This window comes from Canis lupus, chromosome 17 (assembly GCF_048164855.1).
Source record: "Canis lupus baileyi chromosome 17, mCanLup2.hap1, whole genome shotgun sequence".
Classification (NCBI taxonomy): Eukaryota; Metazoa; Chordata; class Mammalia; order Carnivora; family Canidae; genus Canis; species Canis lupus.
This window is the reverse complement of record NC_132854.1, coordinates 33,153,871-33,176,937: the sequence shown is the minus strand read 5'-3', so window position 1 is coordinate 33,176,937 and position 23,067 is coordinate 33,153,871. Positions and strand designations below refer to the sequence as shown.

Sequence of the window (23,067 nt, the reverse complement as noted above, 5' to 3'; positions counted from 1 at the left end):
AGCCTAGAACAGTGTTTTATTTATTTATTTGAGAGAGAAAGAGAGAGAGAGAGAGAGATTGAGAGAGAGCATGAGCAGTGGGGAGAGGGAAAAGCCGGCTTCCCACTGAGCAAGGATTTCGATGTGAGGCTCAATCACAGAACTCTGGGATCATGACCTGAGCTGAAGGCAGATGATTAACTGACTGAGCCACTTAGACACCCCTCAGAACCTCTGTTAACGAACAATGATGATGATGATGAAAACTGCAGTGGGAACCATAAGTTCTTCAGGACACTGCCACCACAGAAATGTGGGTGTTCTGACCAGAGAAGGGATCTGAACACCATTGCCTCACATCACAGTTTAAGATGTATACATTTTCCTACTGAACCAAGAAGTATTTCAATTTCTCCATCATGTCTAAAGGATCATATTATAAGACAATGAGAATACATAGTCCCAGTATTCTTTATGCAAAGGATGCCAATGCTCATTAGGGTAGAAGAGGTGGGGGGCAGAGTCTGGTACAAATCACTGGGGTAATGGTCTAGAAGAGATTTGAAGGCAAATCCCAGGTAGAGAGTTTTAGCTGGTATAGCCTTTCTGAGATCTATCACTGTTTTTTCCTTACAGACTCCTACAAACCTGCTTGTGTTGGCTCTGATTCTCATGAACTGTTGGGTACAATGTTGGGACTGGATCAATAGTGATTAGAGAATAGAATAGTAAGTTCAGGACAGTGTTCAAGACATTACATACCTACATACACATTAGTACACATATGTATTCAATGAACCAAGTGAATGTTCAGAAACTATATTAAGATCTTTCTATTCTGTCCCCTTCTCAGGCAGTCATGATGATAAAGTAGACTCTTTTTTGGATTTCTATTTTCCTGGTAACTGAAGGACATTATGAGACAGCATAGAGCTTATGTAAGCATTAGCTCTGCTGACATTCCAAATGAGCAGATCAAATGCTACCTAATCATTTGGTTACAGCTTGGATTTGGCAGTCTTTTATAAAGTACTGAATTTGAAGGAGCATCTGCCTTTTACATCTTGGCTATGTCAGCACCTGTCGCTGCTTCTTCTAGAAACTTCTTAACGTAATGAAAGTAATATAAAATAAAATCATTGGTAACCAGGATGCTTTTGAGAGATTATAGATTATAAAAATTATAGATTATAGAAAATTACCTCTTCTCTCTGACACCTTCCTCCTCTATTACTCTCAATTTTAGTTTTCTTACATTAGTTTTTCTTTGACCTAGAGATCTCATTAGAATGCAGACTGTTTCAGAATGCCCTAAGTGGGGCATGAAATTTATCATTTCCTGGGTAAATCTATGTGCCAGTCTTGGACCATACTTTGAGTAACACAGATTTGGGTGACATAATCCCATGTGTTTGGTTCTGCTCTTCCAAATTAACATAAAACATTTTAATGAATATTAATAAAGCCCCTCTTTTCCCTCACATACATTCTATCATGTCTGGGTTCAGAGATTTTATTCTGAGGTATATTTACATTCAGTTGGTACCCAAGCCTTTCTAAGAACTGTTTCTCTCTCCATCTGCACATGGGCTGGCTCTCTGGGTCCTTCCTCATTTTTTCCCCTCAAAGCTGCAATAATCTCAAATTTATTTCCCAATCCCCAGACTCATCTCCCTTCAGCCCATCATTTTACATTCTGTCATGATACTTTCCTTTCAAAAAATTTTTTTTTGATGAGATTACTTCCTTGATTGAAGACCCCTGCTGGTTCCCTTTGCTTAAAATAGAGGCTGGCATGGGCTCTTGTCATCTGACAAACCTGGGCTGGAAGCCAAGTTCATTCAATTTCTTTTTATGTAACTTTGGGCAACTTATTTAACTTCTGCGAGCCACACTTTCCTCACCTGCACAACAGAGATAATACTACTTATCTCAGAGTGTCGTCATTTGATTTAGATGCCAAGGTGTAGATAAAGCACCTGGTAGATGTTTAATGACTTAATTACTTTTTTCTCCCTTTTCTTTCCAGTCTGACCAATTTTGGTTCTCCAACATCTTATATAGATATGTTGAACTTTGTTCTTCTTGTCCTTCCTCCCTAAAGCCACAAATGGATATCTAGTCCCACTGCATATCTCATTTCTCGATACATCTGCTGAAAGACTCTTCCCATTCTCCTCCACCAGGCAAATTCCCTTGGTCCCTTAGGGCACAAATCTTCTGTTTCTTTTTTTTTTTTTTTTCTAAAAAGACCAAGCTGTACTTGGGCAGAATTTACCACTCTCTTCTTGTCTCTCACACCACTGTGATCATACCTCTCTCATAATATCCTTGCTGTGATGTGCTGCTATTATTTACACCATGGCTCAAGACTTTTTATTTCCTGATCCTTAGTGACCAAAGTATTTGTTGAATAAAGGAACAGAATCCATGTAGTATGTAGCTTAAAGAATGGATGCTTGAATATTATATTCTAGAAACCATATATAGAGAAAAATAATTCTGAAAGTTTTCCTACACCAAAATAACAGCTTAGGGTAATAATCCACATTTTTGGATACGTTTTACTATTTTCAAGGCCCTGTTATAAATGCTTTACATACACTATCTTATCAGATTCCTAACTATCTTTTGTTGTAGGTGCCAACTCATACCTTTTACAGATGGAGAAAATGACGTTCAGCAAAGTTAAATAGCTTTCCATGGCTACACAGTTTATGATTGTTACAGTAGGGATTTGAACCTATGTCTTTCTGACTCTAAAGTTCATCTTCTATACAATACTATCTCATACAATCACTGCCATAGCCTGGTTTCAATTTCTTAAATATAGATTAAAAGCACAGCCAGAGATCTTTACTAGAGAAGAATTTGTGAAGCAGATAAAGGCACTCTCTGTGAGACTCACATATTAAAGTGATTTGGAGACAGTAGTTATTAGGTACATAAAACATATTTCTGAACTGTAAAATTCGAAAATCTGGACACCATGTAAATCCTTTCCTTTTTATTTATTATTTGTTTGAAGCCATTAAGTAGTGTTGTTCCTGAGGGAAGACTATGTTAATGATGCTTTTCTGACTTTCAGAGATACTTTTCATTTTCACCACACAATAGTTTCATGGGCAGTCCTTACACAGATAATTTCCTTAACTAAGGCACGTAGGAGAGCTCATTTCTGTAGTCTCAAAGAAATCAAGCTAAAAACTAAGGCAAATCATAAAACTACTGTTTTATCTGCTCCTGAGAACTGCTATTTGTAACAGACCCTCCAGGTGTTTTCAGTGGGGGATATCTTGTCTACAAGAGCCTACTTACAAGAAACCATCATAAAGCTAATTGCATCTGCAATTAATGACAAATTTCTAACTTGATGAGTAATTGTGATCCCAAATATGTTTCAAGCCTCTTGGCAAAGCAACGACAAACTGTTAGAGAAGTTCTCAGTGGGGACTCTTATATTACACAGTGAAACTTTATCTATTTTTCTATCTATCATCTATCTATTATCAATCATCCATTTTACTGACCTCTTGGAAACCCTCTCAAATCTAGAGTCTGTAGAATTGATAAGGTTTCTGAATCTGGTGAATATTATCTAGACCTGGAATCACTGGAATATTTAGAAACAAGAAATTGATACCTAGGAATATCTTAATGCTGAGACAGGATTTCTCAAAGTGTATTCTGGAACATTAGTTCCATGGGCTATTCAGAGATGTCAGGTAAGAAAATAAAGTGTTCTAAGGCCAAATTCACAAAGAAACACCAAATCTAAAAAGAAGCCAACAGGTTTCTTTGCTACTGGACTTCTCAGAATCTTTAATACGTCAACGTGTATTCTAATTTTCCTGGGATAATGTAGTTTCTGTCTTTTCAATTTGTTTTGTTCAGGTCAGGGATATCTCAAGAATAATGTTCTGCAGAATAAACCCTGTGGAGTTGTGGGTAAGTGTTTTTCCCCTATGCTTTTGACATGTTTTTCTGGCTATAGGCTAACATCCTACTCACTGGTGTGGCATCATTGGAGACCTGATGTCTAGAGAGTAATAAAAAAGGAGTCCTATAATTGAGTATTTACCAAAAGAAGATGAAAAAACTAATTCAAAATGATATATGCACCTCTATGTTTATTGCCAAATTATTTACAATAGCCTAGACATGGAAGAAACCTAAGTGTCCATCAACAGATCAATGGATAATGAAAATGTGATAAATATACACACACACTGGAATCTTATGCAGCCATTAAAAGGATGAGATTGTGCCATTTGAGACAATATGGATGGACCTAAAGGGTGTTATGCTAAGTGAAATGTCGACTGAGAAATATAAGTACCTCATGAATCCACTCCCTAAGTGGAATCTAAAAAAACCCAAAAAACTACAAATGAATAAGCAAACAAAAAGCAGAATCAGATCTATAAATACAGAGAACAAACTGATAGGTGCTAAAGGGGGGGTTGCTTGGCAAAATGGATGAAGGGAAGTAGGAGATATGGGCTTCCAATTATGGAATGAATAAGCCATGGGAATAAAAGGCACAGCATAGAAACACAGTTGATGATATTATAATAACATTGTCTGGTGACAGATGGTAGCTACACTTGTGAACATAGCATAATGTATAAACTTGTTAAATTGCTAAGTTGTATACCTGAAGCTAATGTAACATCATGCACCAACTGTACTCAAATTAAAAAAAAATTAAAGAGGAGAGTCCTATATAGACATACAAAGAAGCAAAGATAAGGAAAACTTGGGTAACACCCATGATACAGAGGGATCTATAATTATAAAGATTGAAAATTTAAGAATCAAAGGAATCCTATATAGTAGTATCATAAACACATTTTAAGTTGAGTGAATTCATTTGGAGGTGCCTGAAATTTCATATTTTCCCCACAGTATTGCTAAGGACAGTGTTCAATTCCAACTAATATAAAATCATCACAGGTAATAATAATGCATTGATGGAAATGGGACAATTGAGATTTTCTGTAATCAAACATTTATATTTCAGAAATCAGGTTATCAAGGCCTCTAGGTCACTTTCTCTTTCTCTTTTGAATCTTATCATCTGGGAATCATGACCTAAAAGTGCCTTACAGTGTGAGCAAAAGTGATGAAAGTAAGTATATTCTACTATTGTAGTGGCAGAGTCACCGTACAAGATTCTAAACCCAAAGTTAACACAAAGTCCTAGTTTCATTATACTATTGATAAACATTACTCTCTCACCACCTGAGAATTACTGTTAAAGTACTTTTCTCCAGTTTTACTTTTCTGGGGGAATTTTCCTGAAAAACACTGGGAATAATAAAGTGTGTGACCAAGAGAATTTAAGGATATGAGCTTTGGATATAGATGTAGACTACACATAGATGTAGACTAAGTTCATCTGCTCTTTTCATTTTTGGTGGGGGAAACTTATCTTTATTAAAGATGCCCCATGAAAATGAACACTTCAGTTCTTCCATTGCATTTGCTGGGTTTCAAATACTCAATAGCCACATGTGGCTATTGAACAGTGTATTGAACAATGCAGCTCTACAACGTTTCTATCTCTTTAAAAAATGAGTTTTATGCACAGGAGTAAAATAAAAAAAAAAAACATAAAAAAATCCAGAAACACAGGAAAAGACAGGTTAACCTTTAACTCTGTAATTAACACACTTCTGCTTCTTCCAACTTATTGTTAAGGAAGGGAACAAGCCAGCTTGTTTCAAAATACATCTCTTACATGATTCATCGAAATCAGGGACTCCTTCCCTCAGTGTTTCATGAGAATTCACTTCTATGAGGGTTCCTGGTCCACTGTATTTGTCCAAAGATTACAGTTGGAATAACCTCAAAGAGCAGAGTTTCCAGCAGGGAGGGAGAAGGCGTTGCAGTGGGTAAGGGTAAGACCATGGCAAACAGAAGTTAGAAAAATTTTAAAAATTAATTGAAAATTCATAGTTTCAAAGGCTCCAGGGACATGGACAAGAATGAGGAAAACATTAAGAATGAAGAGAAGGTATAGGAGAGCTTTCTGTGCTGGAGCCAAATGCAACGCAGATTGAAACCAATCAAGGAAATTGTTGTATAACAGGTCACTGGAAAAACCAGTGAGCGCTACTATTTTAGTTAATTTTTAAGCAAGGGCAGAAGAAAGAAGGCAGTATGTAAAATAATGAAAGAACAGAAGAGTATCATATTTGAAACAGTGCCACTAATATTAAAGTATAATTTTCGATATAAAAAATTCCGGGTTTTTATTTTAATGTTAAATATGTCTAATTACAACTTCAGTGATACAACAATATTCAGGAACAAAGATAAGTATAATTTTTCTGTGAAGATACAAAAATAAAGAGGTCTTAGAGGTACAGAATTATGTTAGGATTTAAACATCAAACGTTCATTAATTCTTCATTCGTTTATTCAACAGATATTTGCTGAGCCCCTTCTTTGTGATGGGTATTGTTGTAGACACTGGGGAACAAAGCCAAGCCCGTGCCATAATGGAGCTTGCCTTCCAGTGAGGGAAGGCAGACAACAAACAAATCAACAAATACAGAGAATGTTAGATGTTTGTAGGTGCTCTGGAAAAGATAAAGAGAGCTACAGGGGATCAAGGATATTGGAGGTAGCAAGTACTGATGAGTGATAGAGGAGGCTGCTATTTTATATAATGTGTTCAGGGAAGGTCTCCCTGCAACTGTGGCCTTTGAGCAGAGATCTGAAGGAAACACAGGAACTAGCACATGTCTATCTAGAGGGGCATCGTTCCAGGCACAGGAATTTGTTTCTGCGAAGGTTCTGAAGTTGACACATCTTTGGACTGTCTCATGAACAGTAAGGAGTTGAGTGTGGCTGAAATTGAGCAAGTGAGGTGAGAGGGGAGAAGTTGTGGTCAGACAGGAAGGAGCCGAGTGCAGAACCTCGGCCTTTGCAAGGGTATTGGGCTTTCTTTGAAAGAAATGGGAAGCCATCAGAAGGTTCTGAGCAGAAGCGCAATGTGATTGGGCTCGTGTTTTGCTGGTGATTTTCTGTCCTTGCATCTCAAACATGCCTTTCACAACACCTTTTTATTTGCTTGCCAGATGAATTGGAGTGGATATATATATAGTTATGTCAGTATTATGAGATTTGTTTCTACCAAATTTTGGGCAAATTTAAGTAATGGTAGGATTTCCATTGCATTTTTATAATAACAAAGTTGCCTTAAGTTACACAGCAATTATCAGCAAAAGAAAATTGAATTTAGGTTTCTTTACTTCTCCTAATATTCCCCTCCCTTTTTAAGATTAAACTCGAAGTTTAAGGTGCCTATAAGATATTTTTTGAAATAAAATTCCATAGACAGTTTTAGTGTAAAACATTCAACATGGAAAGAATTCAAAGCAGAGTGAGTAGAACTCAGAAATTGTCATGTAGTGTTCTTATTCCTACTTCTTAAAAAGAATTGTTCTTAATTTTTAAGGTTCAAGGAAGGGTCCAAGCAACCACTACAACCTCAAGCTTCTATTTCTGTTTCCTTAGCCCTAACAGTTCAGGGAGGTAAAAGACAAAGTAAGAAGAAAGAAGAGAGGCTAAAAGTTCAGAAGGAGGTTCTGGGAAGTTCTCTCTTCTGTTCCCAAACTGGTGAGTATAAAGCAGACTTCCCACATGTAAAAAGTGTTTCTAATGGAAAAAAGTGGTTATAGCAAGAGGAAATTATGTTTAGTTCCATAAGAAGACCTCGTTGGGCATCTTTTTTGAAATGGAAACAATTTCAGATAATAGAATGGAGAAAACTATCCAGAAAAATATTTTCAATTTTTTTCTTTCAGAATGAGAGAGCAATTTTAAAGAAGAGGGCACTGAAAATAAACCAATGGTCTTATCTTTGATAATAAAGACATATTTATTTAATCAAATGCCTTGTATTTCTTAACTAGTAAACGTATCTCTATTTTAGATATTCTCGATTGCTGGCATATGACTTTCTTTACGTCTACACAGTAGCAGTGTTTAATTCATAATGGCATGAGCAAAAGTAGGGTTTTCAAAGATGACCTCTGGGGTTTGAAGATCAAAGGAACTACACAGAACCAGATATAAAAAAAAATAATGTTTAAGAGGGAGGGCAGGGATGGACATATGGACGTGTTTCTTCATTTCTCTTTAAGATGATCTCTGGATTGGTTTCATTTCAGAGAGAAAGGCAGGCATCATTTTGCCTCTGTTTCCTAAATATGCCACTGAGAATTTTAAGGGTGGTGGTCTTAAGTGCATACCTTAGTTCAGAAGATATCTTATATAGTTTTTCATATAAAATTCACTCTTGTCATTTGAAATTCATTTCTGTTTGCCATCTAATAATAATATTGAAGAAAATTAAACTGAAAAGATTTTAATAGTGCATTTGATAAAGAAAAGCAGTTTCCAGAATTAGGTGTGGAAATTGGTTTTAGGAAGGCAAATGGTTAGGTCTGGGATTTGGGGATGGGACTTAGAAAACCAGGTAGGTAGGCTTGGAGCCTTAGTGGGCTGTCACTGTATGTGTCCATGCAGTTGCTCTTACAGGACTGACATTGACAAATAGGGAACTTCCCAGGACATGCTTTGACTAGGGAGAGTGCTTAAACAAATGTTTTCTTGATAAGAAAATTTCCATCTCATTTTGGTATGTCTGAGATTCAATATTGCATTTCCAGGTGTCTAGCATCTTAGACAACATTTTGAAAGTCAGCTAGCTCTGCTGCATCTAAACTTTCAGATGCACATATCTTTTCTATTTTGTAGAATTCTACAATGAGGAACAGCAGATCTAGAACAGTATTTCAATATAGCTTTTAACTGACCATCTTAACTATGACGGATCCCTGATTACTTTTGCAGCTAACAATGCAAACCCAGAAAAATCCCTAAATGGAAATCCTAGTCCTCCCCACCATCAGTGCTTAACACTGTCTGTACAATGAAGGCCACCCAAAATAAATCCGTGCCATAATTTCCATGATGACAGTCCTCAATACAGCATTTTTGTTATTGTTTCTTTCAAATCACTAAAATTCTTCCCATGTGCTGTCATGTCTCTAGATAACAGCCACATGGAGATTAAACGTGAGTTTAAATGAACTTTTACATGCCTCTATATTTTCTTCGTGGATTTTATTATTTTTAGAGGCAAGTGATGAAAGGTTATTCCCTGCAAGATTTAGCCAGTTAAACGGGCAGCATAAAAACCTGAAGCCCTGCAGTCAGACACATAAAGAGCAAAGGGGAAAATGGGAAAATGTTCCACTGGGGCTGCAGCTTTTCAGAGTGTGCAGGAATGATGTCATTTGTTTTTACAAAACCCAGTTTAAATTTGTTCCTGCCTTTCAAGAACTGCAGCAGAGTGCATCTGTGGAGACTTCCTGCATACTATATTTGAGGACGTTAGAGTATATGCTGCATCAAAATTCAGCCAATCGCAGGGTACGGTCTTGCCCTTCCCACTTTGATTTGCTCCCCCTACCTGAAGCAAGAGTGTGCAGCCCGGGCTAGGTCCCTGCTCCGCACCCACCAGCCCTGTTACAACCGCAGAGGCATCACTACATGCCTCAAATGGCTTAAAGGAGAACAATACCCAAATAAAAACTTCCGGTTTCTCACGTGCACTCATCTCATTCACAAATAATCTCCCGAGAAAGGTCTGTTTGTGAAGTCTGTTTTGGGTTTGTTTTGTTTAAGTTAAGTCTTAGCCTTTTGCTTGCAGCCCCCCTCCCCCCTCCAGCCTGCATCCCCACCCCCCACCCCATGTGGTCTGGAACCACCACAAGAGGTAAGGAAACAAATCCTGGGCTCTTAGACTCCCCACCGCAGAAGCCAAATCTTCAAATTCAACACTAACAACTGCCTTTTAACACAGTAAACTCCATTGCCGTGTATATATTCGCACACGATGATTGGAAAATTAGCTGCGAAGCAGATGCAGCATCTTATGAACTATATGAAAGGGATAGAGGGAGATTACAGTATGAAGCTGACTTACAAAAATCATGGCTAAGATACGGCACGAAAGAGACGAACAAGCTCTTGAGTGTATTGCCTTGCTTTTCCTCCATATGTACCTGAAGCATGTTGACAACCATGGTATCTGTAGTGGGGCTTCTTTGGTTGTGAGCAGCAGAAATGGAAATCTGGCTAATTTAAACCAAAAAGATGTTTATGGGAAGTCTACTGGGGAACTCACAGGGTGAAAGGAAGGCTGAAGAGCTAACCCAGAGCTAAACAGGGGCTGTTTTGGGGGGTTCTCTGTAGCAGGACCCAATTATTGGGATTCTCAGTGCTCAGGTGCTCAGCTCAGTGATGAGTTTCTCCTTCTCTCACCTTATCATTCTGCCCAAGGGGTGAAACCCTGGGAGAGTGTCCTGTTGGCTCATGGATCACATGCCTATCCCTTGATTGACACACAGGGATACCTCACAAAGGACAGGAGAAATTCTCCCAAAGGAGGTGGGGACACTGCTTCTAAAAGGGGAAATGGATACTGTTTGCTCTTCCCTATCACCATGACACTGCCTTGGCTCAGGGCCTTGGAATTTCTTGCCTGGATTAATGATTCCCCTTTACCTCATATTTAAATTCTTTTAATGGTTCATCATTTGTAAGTGACAAACCAGAAACTTTTGAAAATGAACAGAGGTGCTATTGATAATTATACCGAGATAAAAGGCATAAACTGGACCATTTTTGGCACACTGGGGGGTGTGGCCATCTTCCTTTTATCACAAACTTCTACTTCTCTGTGCTTGACTTAACAAATTGAGGAAAAGTGAAAGCTCTTTAAGGACAGAAACTTCATTTTCTGGGTTTACCAGAATCTTATTTTCTGGGTTACAAGACTTTGTGAACTTAACAAATCCTCTAGGCCGTCTTTCATATAGATATAACCTTTTGATTTCAGGAAAGCTGGAATTGGACTGTAACCTTCTGACCTTACTCATACAAAGAGATCTACCCTGGATTGTCTTTTCCAAGGCCTGCTCTGTCCACAGGATAAATCACAGGGTATGTTATTTGGTCCCCATCTGTACTCAGATCATGTCGTAAGGTCCTTCCTTAAGTACTATCTTCCCCATTAAAAAAGAATCTTAAAAATTCCTGAATTTTCCTGCATAGTTGCATCACAGAGTAAGGATCAAAGAGGTTTCCTAGATCAAGCAGAAGCAGAAGCCCAAGCGGATTCCTTTCTGGCCTCTCCAAAGGCCCGGCTGACAGACTAATGAGATGTGCTTTAATCCACATGGATGCCCTTTCTGCTTCCAGCTGGGTGCCATGAGAATTGGGAACCCAGGCCTAATGAGCTATACCACGCTACACCAAAGCTCTGTGATAAAGGCCCAGGCTTTCCGCATAGACCAAGGCCCGAAAGCCAAATGCATCCTGTATCAGAAACCAGGCCATCCCTCCTGTTGTTCTCATCATTCTCCACCTTCTCTATACTGTTTCCCTTTCTTGGAAAGAGTTTGATCTTTCCATCAGTCATTCTAGAGCACCTCTCATTTGTATCATTCTAGAACAGGACTTCTACCTCTTTTTGTAACCACATTGGCTCCCTGTGCAGAATCTATGGTGCAAAAAAGCAAAGCATTTCCAAGCAAAGATGCTATGGAAATAAGAGATTTTATCTAAGTCCTAAGTGTCAGCACCAAGTACTGCACCAAAGCCATGTTATGGAAAATTGTGGTTAAAAATGGAAAGTGAGTAATGTTTGTATTATGCTGACTGATACATTTTAAAAGACTTCTGTAAGGTTTACTTTATAATACCAAATACTTTGAGAGAAAAATGAAATGACTGTGGAAACAGAGAGAGGAGGATCATTTTCTGCAAGGGGTGAGCATCTATTAACCATTTAGGAAGTATGGTAGAGAGATGACCTCACTGTTTGGAAGTAAAGTAAATGAAGATGCAGTGGAAAAGGATGAGTACTTGAGAATCTCAGCTGAGGGCCAAGCAAAGTAGCTTTTAAGCTAGAAAGTTGAAAAGTTTTTGGTAAAAGAATACATGCCTCAGCACCCATCAGACATCAAGTTCTACAAAAGAAGAAAAAATATTTCCCCTTTTAGAAGTTGTGTAACACTTAACATTTTCTGTTTCTCCTTATTGCTGAACATAATTTTTTCTACACTCTTACTTGAGATGCTTTCCTCAGAGTCTCTGTCTATATGATCAGAGGTAACATGAAAGATGACTAATCGTCTGAATAATTCAATCAGTGTTGTTGGCAACATGTTATTAAACTCCTCCCCTCCTGGTATCCCCCTCCCCCTGACTCATTCTTTTTTCCCCAATAGCATTCCTGATTTTTAAAGAATTCTTGAGTTATCTGCATAATTGTTTTCTGTAACTCATGTTGCTTGAATATACACAGTTTGGTATCAGTAAGAGTTCCTTACAAATCTCCACATCTGCAGAGGGTATCATGGAGAGAAAAGAAAGAGAGGTACCTATCCATTCGTTGTGCTGGCTGATTACCTCGCTCAAATTTTTAAAATACTCCAAATTTAAAAATAGTGCTTACATATAAAAGCATCTGCACATCCACATATTAGAATTAGCTTATTTATTCATATTTAATTTTTCTCTATTTAACTTCATATAACTATTAGGCCACTAAAGGTCATCAAGTCTTTAAGTCTTTTCTTCCTTTGTAAATTTTTTTGACTTAATTAAAAATAGAAAACAATTAGCATACTGTCTCTCTAGCTCTCTTTTAGTGTTTAACCTCTGTGGAGGCAGGATCTATATATATTCTCTATTTACAATAAACATTGAAACTTTGTTCCCTGCTTACAGCTCAGTGGGGCTCACTTAATAATATAAGTCAAATTCAGTGTGAATCCTTAAAAAGAAATCTTTCCATCTCCCTGAAAATGTCTTTCTAGTAAAACTTGTTTGTTAAATGACTAGAACTCCCTTAACAAATAAAGCATAACCCTGATTGCTGCTCTTCCCCTCTGAGGTGATGATAAATTGCTGAGGAGTAAAAGCCTTCATACTAATAACAGAGGAAAATTGACTCTTAGATCCCATCATTTTGTTTACCAGCTGTCTTTACAATTCTATAATAACCCTAGCCCACATTAAAAAAAAATGTTCAGAGATAGTAAACTAGATGAGAAACAAATGATCTCTGCTGAAATTAGTTTAAGCAGGGGAACAGGCTGGAAAGAAAGATTTGATCCAGAAACTTACCTATATCTCAGGCATGATATCCGGTGACCACATACTCGGTGCTGAAACACAACTCAGGAGCATTACATCATCATGACAAACTTTCATTGGCTGAAGAAACCCCAAGGATAAGACAGGCTTTTAAGGTGCTGTGTGAAAACTCCTGTTGGTTCCTTATCAAGCTATTGCCAAAATATTGAAAGGCAGACTTTTCCTATACTAATACTGTCATGGTTGAACTTATAAAACATTGTTAACCATTTCTTATGCATGTTCATCTCCACTTTAGTCAATAGTTTTATATTTAACTCTAACCTGTTGGGAGACTTTTTTTTTCCTTTAAAAAATTAAAAAAAATATTTGTTTTTATTTAGCTTGTTTTTATTGCAGGTGCACAGTATCACTCTGTGGCTGGCTCTTATTTCCCCTGTTACTGTTCAGGCCACCTTTCCTATTTTTAAACTATATTTGAATCAATAAATCCAGTTTCCTCTCTCTTACTTACTCAGTCTTTATTCTCTCTAGGCAAAGAAAGCCAGCACCCACAGATTCAAGAAAGCATAAGTGTGTTTATTTATTGTGAACAATTTAATTGGAACTAGTGCACAAAGCCCTTACTTCCTCATTATTCATGTTCATTGTTAGTTTCTTTTTTTTTTTTCTATTGAACTCTATGAGTTATTTATGTAGTGCTCATTACCATGGTGATTTACAGACCAAAACCATGTGAAGGATTTCAGGGTATGAGGAGGTTTCAGTGACTGAGTGAAAGCAATGGAGCGATGGTCAGAGCCCCTGCATCACCTCTACATCCATCCTCACTGCCTGGGCCAACTTCTGATGTGGGGCAAGTGCTCTCATTATAAAAAGGAGAATATTTTAACAATTAGATTGATCATTCAGTAAATGACAATATCACATTACTAGCGAGTGCCAACCTTTCTCTCTCTTTCTCTGTCAGTTTGTCTGTCTGTGTCTTTCTTTTTTTCTCTTTCTCTTAAACTTCAGAGTGCCAAGAAAGACCAGGATGATGATGGGGTGACTGAATCAGTGTCTTTTCAAGAGTCTTGTGCCTACTCTTTCTTAAGACCTTGATTGTCAAGACAAGTAAATACAGATGCAAACTAATACCCTGTAAAATTCCCAAAGCTGGGAACTAAGAAATATGTTACTAGTGCATGTCTAGCCTGCTCAGCTCTGTTGCAAATGCCCTCCTGTTCCTCTCAGACTCTGTCCTCAGCCATGTGCCTTGGAGGAGCCCAGGCACCTGTTGCAAAAGAAGGAGTGGGTGCCAGAATATTACCTCCAGAGATCCTTTATTTATTTTTATTTATTTATTCATGAGAGATACACACAGAGAGGCAGAGACATAGGCAGAGGAAGAGGCAAGTTTCCTGTGGAGCTCAATGCAGGACTCGATCCCAGGACCCCAGGATCATGATCCAAGCCAAAGGCAGATGCTTGACCACTGAGCCACCCAGGTGCCCCTCCAGAGATCATTTTACTACTATTTCTCAGACTCCAGTCTGAGGAGAACAACGGATGATCATTTTTCCATTATGTAGAATAATACTACGCATTCAAGGCCCTAGATTAGGGTTTAGAGATATTTAGAAACATTCCTAATGGTGATCAGAAAGGAGAGAGAAAAAGAGAGCTCTTTCTAATTTTGTGTCTGCTAAGAAGAAGAAAGAGGAGTACCAATTAAGGGCTCTCTGTTTTATAGCTAGGATCAACAAATTAGAATAAGTCATGTTCCTTGTCCTCAAGATGTTTTATACCAGTGGGGAGACAATGTTAATCCACAATTATTGCTGAAGTCTGATAAAAATATGATAGGTGTATAATACATTGGTGGACATGTAAACAAGACTGGTAGATTCTACAAGAGGAGACTTTGGAGCTGAATTTTGAGAGAGGCAGAGAGAGAGAGAGAGAGATTGAGGAAGTAGGAGTTGGAGAGCTGAAGAGAGAAAGTAAAGGATTCCATTAAGAAAACAGAATGGAAAGGAAAGAGAGAATAGACAGCATGGCTTGTTTGAGTGACAGCAAATAGCTTTTGGTTTATGAGAGGAAAGAGCAGTGTGGAAGATAAACTACATTGATAGATATTATCAAATTATGGACATTTTATGAACTAAGCTAAGGGTATGGACTTTAACTTGAGAACCACTGAAGGTCATTGAGGAACTATAATCAGATTTGCAACTCAGCTATATTAGTCTAATGGTAACATGGAATGGGTGGGGATGGATTGGAACCAGGAATTCAAATTAGTTTGTATTTCAGTTGCAGGAAACAGATGGTACTTTCAAAGGGCTCAACTGAAGAGAGATTACTGAAGGACTATTTACAGGGTATAGACAGGGTTAAGGGAATCAGCAAAAGAGGGAAAAGCACCCAGGGAACCACAACAGCAGGAAGCTGTTATTGCCCTATGCTTATTGCCAGAGAATGAACCCAATGGGAAGCCAGAGAGTAGGAAAGCTGGAAGTTGCAGTAATTATAGTTTGGTCTCTCTAGGCAGAGAGAAGGAGAGAAATGTAGAGAAAGTATCTTGAAATGGGATGATGATGGGAAATATAGAATAACCAGTGTGGCTGTCCAGCATAGTACTCTAAGACAGAAACCATCAAGATCTCCAGTAAGGTAGTAAAACTAGAGAAAGTTAATGGGTATGAGAACATTTAAGGAGATAGACTCAATAGTATTAGTGTGTGTGTGTGTGTGTGTGTGTGTGTGTGTTTAGGGACAGAGAAAGAGAGGGAGAGAGAGAATATGGCAACTTCTAGGTAGGACAATTTGTGGTTTGTTTTTAGTCCTGACAAATGGACGAACAGTTGTTTGTTCATTGGTGAGAAAGACTGTATAGATATAGACTAGCTGCAGTCTAGGAAAAGTTACATTTGAATGCTTCTGAGATCTCTAGGTAAACTGTCTATTATGTCTGTGTCTAAAGCTCAGAAGGGAAATTAAGGATCAAAGATAGGCTGGCACAATGAGAAGTCATGGGTATGCTGAAGCCAAGGCTGTGGATGAGATCACTCAATGAGAATGTGCATAAGGTACAGAGAAGGGAGGTGACATGTGAGCTTGGGGTCACTGACAGTTAAGGGGTAACTGGAGTAGAGGGGCCCAGGAAGGAAAACAGAAAATAACGTTCAGACAGGAGAGAAATAAAACACAGAGAAGAGTAGTGTTATGAAATATTGAGAAGAGAAGATCTTTAGGAAGAAGAAGTGGTCTAGAGGACAATGCAGGAAAGAAGTCTGTGGGCTAAGGACAGTACAAATACCCATTGGTTTGAATGTAATATGGAGATCATTGGTAATGCTGGAAAGAATAGGTTCAGTACATGAGTTTGAAGACTGCCTACAGGCCACATCTGGTCTGCCCCCTGTTTTGTGTGTGGTTGATAAGGTAAGAATGTTTTTGTCTTTTTAAATGGTTGAAAAAAATTGAAAGTACAATTTTTTTGATGTCCATGAATATTATATTACATTTAAATTACAGTGTCCATAACAAGTTTTATTGGAATGCATCTAATATCATTTGTTTATGTATTGTCTGTTGGTTTTCACACTGTAACAACAAAGCTGAGTAATTGTAACACAAACCGTATGGCCTGCAAAACCAAAAATATTTACCATCTGGGCCTTTATGGAAGTTTGCTGACCGCTGCTTAGCAGAATGGTAATGTTGAGGCCAAGTTATAGTGGAAGGTGTAGGGAATATGTAATAGGAATCAAAGAGCTCAAACACAGCTGTCTTCTGTAGAACCTGATGATGAAGGAAAGGAAAGAATTAGAATGGTTGCTGGATGTAGTGGCAGGGTTGAGGTTTTTTTTTTTTTTTAAGATTTTATTTATTTATTCATGAGAGGCAGAGAGAGAGAGAGAGAGAGAGAGAGAGAGAGAGAGATTGAGGAAGAAGCAGGCTTCCTGCTAAGAGCCCAATGTGGGAGGGACCTGATCCTGGATCCTGGGATCACGCCCCGAACTGAAGGCAGACGTTTAACCACCAAGCCACCCAGGCATCCCGAGGTTTTTGTTGTTGTTTGTTTTTGCTTGTGTGTTTCATTAATGAGAAATAAAAATTCTTTTTTGAGACAGGATAAGATCAAAATATTTTGAAAGTTTGCCAGAAAAGGGGGTGGGAATAATGAGAGACATATCTTCTAGCATGAGGGAATGAATGGAAAAATTTGCTCCATCAGAGGTGATGGGGAAAGCAAATCTGGAATCCCCATTCTTCTCAGGCATTTGCTGAAGCTGGAAGCTGAGTCATTTGCTGAAGCCCAAAATGAGTGATGACACTTAGGAGTTTGAAGGAGGAAGTGAAATATTTGAGATTGAGGAAAATGAGAAAGGAAATTGAACAGAAACATAGGCAGCATGAATGTGTGGTGATACCAAATTAAACTTGTTTGAGTTTCTTCAGCCAGAATAGGTGTTGGAGTGAAGAAATGAGATAGTTCCATCAATTTTGGTTTGGGGTATTGTAAGGCAGGTATAGCAAGAGTAAAACATTAAGTGAGTTAACGATAATGGGAAGAGGTTTTTAGAAGGGAGGGGTCAAAGATTCCTCCTTTATTTTCTGCTAGTGTGTGTTGTCACCAGGTGGATGCACAAGCTTTGTTATGGATTGGACCTATCTTATGAATAGCTGGAGAGAGACTAACGTGAGAAGAAAATCAACCGTTGGATACTGGAGTTCTCATGGAGCTTAGAGAGTAGGGTAGTAGGAGTGAAAAAATAGGAAGCTGGAAGAATTGGGGGTAATAAAAGAGCTTGGACTTTATGGTTTGCCTAATGCATTAGGCAGCCTGGGCTGCCATAACAAAATACCATAGTCTGGGCAGCTTTCTACAACAGAAATGTATTTTCTCATAATTATGGGGGCTGGAAGTTCTAGATCAAGATACTGACAGGACTGGTTTCTTTTGATGCCTGTCTCCTTGGCTTTCAGATGGTTGCCTTCTCTCTGTGTCCCCACATGGCTTTTCTTTTGTCTACTCACATCCCATGGAGTCTCTTTCTCTTCTTATAAGGGCACTGTCGTACTAAATTAGGGCTCCACTCTTATGAACTCATTTAACTTTAATAACCTCCTTAAAGACTTCATCTCCAAATACAGTCACACTGAGCATTAAGTCTCAACATATAAATTTGGTAGGGGGGTGGGAGGGTGGGGAGGGGGACATGATTCAGCTGCTAATACCTAGGTAGAGTGTGCTTAGGAGAGTGAGTTGCTGAGGTGAGGTATGAGTGAAGATCATCAGAATTGAGGCAACCCAACAAACTATTACTCTCACAATAGTGCGACCCCACATTTTGTGATTAATTTTTTTGAATTATCATGTTTCGGTGGGGTTTTGACTAAATACGCAAAGTGAGGCTAGTAGAATAATGATAACCACCAGTAATGATAATTATTATTATTATTTTTTAAATTTTATTTATGATAGTCACACAGAGAGAGAGAGAGAGGCAGAGACACAGGCAGAGGGAGAAGCAGGCTCCATGCACCGGGAGCCCGACGTGGGATTCGATCCCGGGTCTCCAGGACCGTGCCCTGGGCCAAAGGCAGGCGCCAAACCGCTGCGCCACCAAGGGATACCCAGTAATGATAATTAAATATAATTATCATATTGATTTAGAAAGCGTGCAAGATATTTATCTATTAAACTTAGAGATCAGCTAAAACATTTCACATAAACTGTCCCAACATTTTAGGTCAAGTTGAAAAGTCTTTCCTTCTGTGTATGTATGTATGCATGAATGTGTATCCATATAGATACCACACTCACAGTTTTTGTGTGCCTTTTTTGAAAGTAAATGTAATTGATATGAAAATTCACATGGAATAGTCTGTTTTTTACATGGAATAACAAAAATATGGATGGGTTTTATATGTGATAATCTAAATCTGGAAATAGCGACATGGTTAGTTTGTGTGTAATGTATTTATAATGGCACTTATTTTCATAGCTAGTAAATGGCAGAAAAGCCTAATCAGGCATTACTTTTAGTGTCGTTTCTCTAAAGAGGAAACTGAGGCTTGAGAACAATATATAGCCAATGATTAGCAAAACACTGGAAGAAAAGAGTTTAGCCATCATTTTTTGGAACCCGTTTCATTGGCACATATTTAATTATTTCTTTCTCTAAGTAAATGCAATTGTTTTAAGGTTGACTTATTAGATACATCTTCCCTCAGAGGTACAAAACTGTTACTTTAAAGTAAAGAAGCCAAGATACTATCTTGTTAATCTTTATCTCAGAAACAGGGCAAGGAATACTACCCAAATCTGAGGCACTGGGTCTTATGAACTGGAGCCTAGACTTTGGGCATGTCCCTTCACTGCTCCTGCTTGGCTCCTCATGAGCAGAGGGGTTTGGTAAAGATAATCTCTTCTCTCTAAACTCCTATGTGCCAATAACCTTTGCTTTCCAAGAATTCTAAGGATGTCCAGGGAGCCAACTCTGATACAAATATAGTCCTTGAATCTGGAAAATACTACCAAGGATATAGCATGGCACATAATTTCCTGGAAAAAGTGAATTCTGAATACTGCTTTTGTATACATATGTCAAAAGATATTGTGGAAAGTCTCAAAAACTAGATTAATTTAATTTGACTTAATTCATACGTATCCTAGATAAGAAAGCAATAGAATGCATTGATTAATCAGATATAATCAGTATCAAAATTCAAAAATGATAAGAAACCATTGGAATGAGAGATGTTACAACTACATTAAAATGATCTATTTTTTAAAACGAGGAAAAATTGAGGTCATAGAAGCCCTGACTATGTAAAAATTGAAAGAATAGTTATAAAAAAATGTCTGAAATTTAAGAAATGCCTTGAAACAGTAAACAAGTGAAACTGACAATCCTATCACTAGATTCTATCTCAAAGATAGAGTAATATGATGTAAAAATAAGATTCTCCAAAAATTCTTTATCTGTATTCTAGGCAACATAACATGGTTATGAAAATCCTAAAACACTTGCAAGACATTCATAACCAGTATTTCTTGGCTCCAACTATAACAGATATTGAGCAGTTTAAAGATAAGTTCTGAAGCATTCCATTTATGGCAATTTCTAAGTATAAACTTTCTCATTAGGCCAAGAATGTACACGCTTTAAGACCCTGAAAAGAGTAAGACTGGAGAAAAGAATAAAATAGAAAAGACCATATTAACACAAGAAGGTATCTGGATTACCAAGATTCTATTTAGTGGAGAAACAAAACAAGGTAAATTTAAAAACCAATGGCAAAGAATTAGGAGCTCTATCCAATTTCATTTAAAATCTAAATTTGGAACAAAAATAAAGAAACAACCTTGGGACTGAAAAGTTAATCAATTAAAAGTTTAAATATTTTCCCCATTGCTACAATGTTTTTTTTGTTGTTGTTGTTGTTGAAAGAGAAAATGACTATTTATTCATTTAGAGAGAGCATGTGAACTGGGGGAAGGGCAGAGGGAGAGACTCTCAGGCCAACTCTGCACTGAGGGCAGAATCCAATGAGGAGCTTGATCCCACAACCCTGAGATTGTGACTTGAGCCGAAATCAAGTTGGATGCTTATAGCCACCCAGGTGCTTGAAAAGGAAAAGGATTTTCTAAACATCATTGATTTATTTTTTTTCTGGATATCGAGTATGCTAATCTCACTTTCCATTTTATCTTCTGAATGAAGTTTCCAAGCTAGCAAAGAACAGCAATACTAACTATTTAGGCACCTACATTGCTTTCATACACATGTACTCACATATGAATGTAGGAGTGCTTTCTGACCTTCCCACTACTCTTTATTACCCTCTGTCCTAGAGCAAACATGGTTTTTGAAAGTTTGAAAATATTATTACTACAGAATCTACAGATTAATGCAGTCCCTATCAAAATACCAATAGTAGTTTTCAACCATACTAGAATATATAACTCTAAAAATTGTATGAAATCATAAAAGACCCTGAGGAGCCAAGGCAATCCTGAGAAAGAACAACAAATCTAGAGTTATCACAATTCCAGATTTCAAGATATACTATAAAGCTGTAGTAATCAAAACAGTCTGGTACTGGCACAGTAAACAGACACATAGATCAATAGGACAGAATAGAGAGCCCAGAAATAAACCCACATATATATGGCTGATTAATCTATGACAAAGGAAGCAAGAATATACAATGGGGAAAAGACGGTCTTTTCAACAAATGGTGTTGGGAAAATTGGACAGCTACATGCACGAGGATGTAACTGAACCACTTTCTTACACAGTACATGAAAATAAACTCAAAATGGATTAAAGACCTAAATGAGAGACTGGAAATCATAAAATGCCTAAAGGAAAACATAAGTATTGATCTCTTGGACACTGGCTTCAGCAAAATATTTATGAATACATCTCCTCAGGCAAGGGAAACAAAAGCAACCTATAGAGACACACCAAAATAAAAAGCTTTTGCACAGCAAAGAAACCATCAACAAAATGAAAGGCAACCTACTGAATGGAAGAAGATATTTGCAAATGATATATCTGATAAGGGATTAATGTCCAAAATAGATAGATAACTTATACAACTCAACACCAAAAAACCTCAAGGAATCTGACCAAAGCATGGGTAGACGATCTGAACAGACATTTTTCCAAAGAAGACATACAAATGGTCCACAGACACATGAAAATATGCTCAATATCACTCATCATCAGGCAAATGCAAATCCAAACCACCATGAGATATCACCTCACAGCTGTCAAATGGCTAATATCAAAAACACAAGAAACAACAGATGTTGGTAAGAATGTAGAGGAAAGGGAACTGTGCACTGTTGGTAAGAATATAAATTGGTGCAACTACTGTGGAAAACTGCATGGATGTTCCTCAAAAAATTAAAAATAGAAACACCACATAATCCAGTAATTCAACTACTGGGTACTTACCCAAAGAAAACAAAAATACTAATTTGAAAAGATACATGCACCCTAAATGTTTATTGCAGCATTATTTACAATAGCAAGAAAGAGAAACAATCTAAATGCCCATTGATAGATAAGTGGACAAAGAAGATGTAGTATATGTATACAATGGAAGATTCCTCAGCCATACAAAATGAGATCTTGTCATTCATGAAAACATAATGGACCTAGAGAGTATTGAGAGTATTAGGCTAAATGAAATAAGTCAGAAAGAGACAAACACCATATGATTTCACTTATATCTGGAATCTAAAAAACAAAACAAACAAATAGAAACAGACTCATAAACACATGGAACAAATTGGTAGGTAGTTGCCAGAGGGGTGGAGTATTGAGGGGGATGGATGAAATAGGTTAAAAGGACTGATAGATACAAACTTCTAGTTATAAAACAAAAAGTCCTGGAAATGAAAAGTACAGCATAAGGAATATAGCCAACAATATTCTAATAATGTTGTATGGTGGCAGATGGCTGTGCTGAGCATTGCATAATATATAGACTTGTCAAATCACTATATCATATACCTGAAGCTAGTATATCAAATATACTTCAATAATAAAAATTTGAAAATATATTTATTAACAAATTAATGAAAGCTTAATCTTAGAAGGCTCCAAGTGACTTGGAATGAATTGGGAAATTACTTGGGGGAAAACAGGAGGTTCCTTATTGAATTCAAGGAAGGCTGGATCTTAAGAATCTTCATGGTTAATTTCCAAACATTTCATTCTGCAATTTCTCCTTAAATCTTTCCTCACCTTGGGCTCAGATGCATGACTGTTGAGTCTTCCTAGGATCTTGTAATGCATAAAGTTATTCACCCATACTAGACAATATTCAAAATTATGCAAGAGGTTTCAGACTCTAAAATACTGCAATTTAAGTTTGTTCTGTGAGTCTGCC

The 23,067-nt window shown here is 37.6% G+C and overlaps 1 protein-coding gene and 1 long non-coding RNA gene across 2 annotated transcripts in view; one reads left to right on the top strand and one right to left on the bottom strand.

Moving 5' to 3' along the window:
• KLF12 (KLF transcription factor 12) overlaps positions 1-13,209 on the bottom strand; it is a 590,400-nt gene extending 577,191 nt beyond the window's left edge. Inside the window, exon 1 of the mRNA XM_072782791.1 lies at positions 13,195-13,209. The gene's annotated coding sequence lies outside the window, so the exon portion shown is untranslated. The remainder of the gene's footprint in view (positions 1-13,194) is intronic.
• The window catches only part of LOC140608019 (uncharacterized), a 79,920-nt gene continuing 60,725 nt past the window's right edge, over positions 3,873-23,067 (top strand). Inside the window, exons 1-3 of the long non-coding RNA XR_012009966.1 lie at positions 3,873-3,927; positions 7,507-7,608; positions 10,901-11,004. This is a non-coding gene — a long non-coding RNA (uncharacterized lncRNA). The remainder of the gene's footprint in view (positions 3,928-7,506; positions 7,609-10,900; positions 11,005-23,067) is intronic.